General features: G+C 36.5%; 1 long non-coding RNA gene across 1 annotated transcript; it reads left to right on the top strand.

Annotated features, from left to right (window-relative positions):
* Positions 1–2,084: 2,084 nt before the first annotated feature.
* On the top strand, positions 2,085–3,804 carry LOC133424336 (uncharacterized). Its single transcript, XR_009770863.1, has 3 exons — positions 2,085–2,507; positions 2,994–3,097; positions 3,635–3,804. It is a non-coding gene; the product is annotated as an uncharacterized LOC133424336 (long non-coding RNA).
* Positions 3,805–4,104: the final 300 nt, after the last annotated feature.

The following is a 4,104-nucleotide window of genomic DNA, read 5'->3' as shown; positions in this document are numbered from 1 at the left end:
CTATTATGGACAATCATAAGATACTCACAAGGCTTTTATTAATGTTCTTAGGCATCTACATACTGTTAACAAGTTTCTTATAAGTTCTAATAAATGTCTTGTACTCTGATATTAACTATATTATAATTACATTATTAATGTTTATATATTTTTTATATACACATAAAAATGTTAATAAGCACCTTTAAGGACTTATAAGCTTATTATCTATTAACTAGTGCTTATTACAGGGACCTTAATATAAAGCGTTGCTGATTAAATTGTTCCAGGAAATGATGGATCACTACTTTTATTGACACATTAAACAGGTTTAATCAGATTATGTTCATGGAAGTGATTTTGTCTTTTTTAAGAACCAAAATGAGAGAAAGGAACCAGTTAACAATCTTGTAGTTGAGATTGGTTGCAGTTTTGTCTCCACGAGAATAAAAATATAGATAGATAGATAGTGTTGTGGCAAGTTGCATAAATTGCACAGACCTTCACAGGCTGGACAGTTGAGTCTGAGGCCATGTTTACACATAGCCGGTATTTCCCCCTCTACGTTTTGAAAAATACCATCATTTACACAAACCCGCATAAATAGCTGTTAAGGTGCTATGAGCAGCCAAACCCACAGGGGGCAGTGTAACGAGAAGATAAAGTTATGCTAGCCAATCAGAATCCTGGAAAAAAACATCAACAAATGACACGAGTAACTTCCAGTTACTTCCAAGATGAACAAGAGTCTTTGGTTTGGAGTGACAGAGAAGTGGAGTTACTTTTAAGTGTGACTTTAGAATATAAAACAGGTAACATACAAGAAAATATTGACAGTGGCCAAACTAATTGTAAACACCCCAGCAAACATTGGAGGTCCAGGTGACGTGCAGATCTGGTCTATATTTGGTCGGTCCGTCGAAGACCATTTCTAGACGTCCATACGACGTGCAATACTTTGACGTCTAAATATGAACGTCCATACGACGTGCAATTCCTTGACGTCTAAATATGAACGTCCATAAGACGTGCAATTCTTTGACGTCTAAATATGAACGTCCATAAGACGTCAATATGCAGTTCAATATCTTACCCAACCTCTGGTTGGGTTATTTTTTGTGACGTCATGCAGACGTCTAAAACAGGTGCAAGAAATGTATTTGATTAAAGAAGAATATATCTTGTATTGTTTATGTAACCCAGTCGATAGTTGAATATATATATATATATATATATATATATATATATATATATATATATATATAAAACCCAGTAGAAAATTGGGACTGGTAATATTATTGTTTCTTTGTAAATGTTTATTTTATTTATTAACTCTCATTTGGTTATTAATCTGTAATTATATTAATTTTGCACACACCCAATTTTAATATTATTTGTGTGGGAAAGTAGCTCTCATGGTAATTCCACCCTATTCTCGCGAGAGTTCCACCTGGTCTCGCGAGAGTTAGAGCGAGAGCGAGAGAATGCGCCCAGACATGCAGCAATGACGAGCAGATGCGAAATATAGAAGAAAGTCACAATCTATTAAACAAATAGCGGTTGTTAACTCACTTAGGAGCAAAGAAAAACTCTGGAAACTATACCTACTGGAAGCGGAGAAGTGTTTGAAGACCTGTGAGTTGTTTTCGGCAGAGACTGGTGAGTTACCTGAGCGAGCTAGCTCGCGCTAGCTAGCGAATGCTAACAGCAGTAGCCACATGATGCATGTGTGCATGAAATGCCGGTGAACTTGTAAAAAACTTTTTTTACGAAATTTTACTTACGGCTACTTTTCACTGTGTGTGTTAAGAGGTAAAGCCATTATTTTGCTCGGATTATCTATTAGCTATTTATTTTGCTGCTCTGTGTGTGTATTTTCGGTTTTATTCTGAGATGCACTGTTATGAGGTGTGTGTTAAAGCCTGCTAAAGAAGTTAATTCATAACAAGGCAGATACTCTGAAGTCTTGAATGTATTATTTTAATGTGTGTTAAAGGTGCATTTTGTTATTTTCAGTTAATTTCATACATAACGGGTGCAATGGTTAAAAATAGTGTTGAAATTCATTTTATTTCATCTGGTAAACGGATAAAAAAATACCATAATTCATGGTTTATTAAATGTGTGAAAAATGTATGAAAATACTTACCTTGAGAAAAAAAGAGAACTGTACAGTTAAAAAGATAATTCATCTAAGCATTACTGTGTCATTTTTTATGATGTTTCTGTTTTGCATGGGTATTTGTAAATAATTACGTATTACTAACAGTCTTTTCCTTTTTCCATGGCATGCACCAGGCATCAATGGGTTAACATTTAATTATCTTTCCTTTTTGAGTCGTATTCAAATCTCAATAATCTTGCGATTGTTTCTAATCGTAATAATCTTGGGATTGTTTCAGCGTTTCAGAAAAAAAGATTCTCCACAAACATCTGCACACGTCGGTAACATCGTCAGGATGGAGACCATGGAGCAGTTTGACAAGGAGGAAGTGCATCTCATTGACAACAGTAACTTTGAACGCATGGTGAGTTTTGCAAATCTGCAAATGTGTCTAGTCAATAGGGTTGAAGCATCTTTTGATCCGACCGTACAGTCCAGTTTCATGCAAGAAACGAATCACTTCCTTAGCCACAATAGCTGATGGTTCTCCTTTAGGGCCAAAACAAGAAAATAAACAAAAAGAAATGATCCCAAATTTATTCAAAAGGATCCCCACATCCACATACTGTAACCCAGTCGGATGTTTTCCCACTATGTGTAAATAATGATTGAGCCCACAATGACCCAACCTCATTCTGCAGAACTTCGCTAAGTCTTTTCTGGAAGAAGAGCTGAATGGAACTGACCTAACATTCAGTTGTAAAGAGAAATGGATTTCTACCCTTTGATTCATTCTCCCATGCTGACTGACTCTTTTTACACTTTCCTGCTCTAAGGCCTTTTTAGCTATAATATCAACCCTTTCATTTGATGGCAGATTTCTTAATGTCACTGTCTTCTACTCTTGCAGAAGGAGGTATGAGGTTCAACAAGGCGGCAACAGAAGACCTCATCAAGCAAACCAGCGCTGGCCATCTGAAGCATGCACCACAGAGACGTCAGCAGTGAGGCGAGGTTATCCTAGATCCTGACAGCAAATTCTGCACTGAGGACTGCGCTCTCACACACTCTCACACTCTCACACACACACTCTCACACACACACACACACACACACACACACACACACACACACACACACACACACACACACACACACACACACACACATACACAGGTGCATGTTTACAGTACATCGGGCAGCCCATTGCCATACAGTTTGGAAAGGAGTCATCCTCGCCTGTCCTGCATGCTATGTATATATAAACAGAGAGCTTTTGTATTTGAGGATCATTTCTATTGAGTCCTTAGCTGTTACAGGGTTGTAGTGTTGCTTTTTTGTGTTTTTATTGTGTTGGAATGATAAATGTTACTAAAACTATGTAACATCTTGATTTTACTGATTGTTACCATTTTTTATTTGTGTTCTCCATTTAAAATGGGAAAGTTTTGAATATATTTATTATTGTAATGCTTTGGAAAAAAAATTCTACTGAATGTTCAGTAGAACGCCGGTTATTTATGCTCTCTCTCTCTCTTCCTTCACTTGCAGGCACCTGGTCGGTGATGTGGCAGCCTTAGTTTCCTTTTTTATCCTGTTGTTTCGTTTTGCATCCTACAACACACATCTACATTCTCCACTCACACAACATGCACCTCATGCTTACTTTACTGACATCCACATCCCATGTTTTGTAATCTTTTGTTGGACATATTTAAGTTAAGTCGTTTCTTATTAATAAACGTATTTTATTATTCCTTATCATGGTGTGTCTCCCTCCTTGTCATGGCTGTAAGAGCCAGGCTGTCACAGTTACTATTTGAATTTTACTTTGTATTGCATGCTCTGTTTTAAAAATGGAAAAAAAATGTTCCTATTTTATTGCTCTCTAAAAACCAGTGAATTTTGATTATACTGAATTGTGATTTCTTTTGAAAATGCAATCAAAATAATTGTCATGAAATGCTATTTTGTATTGTTTGCATACATGGAGCATCAAGGAACTTCAGTCTGGTGTGGGT

Source organism: Cololabis saira, chromosome 23, assembly GCF_033807715.1.
Source record: "Cololabis saira isolate AMF1-May2022 chromosome 23, fColSai1.1, whole genome shotgun sequence".
In the NCBI taxonomy this organism is placed as follows: domain Eukaryota; kingdom Metazoa; phylum Chordata; class Actinopteri; order Beloniformes; family Belonidae; genus Cololabis; species Cololabis saira.
The sequence above is the reverse complement of the archived record's forward strand: the minus strand, read 5'-3'. Positions and strand labels throughout refer to the sequence as shown.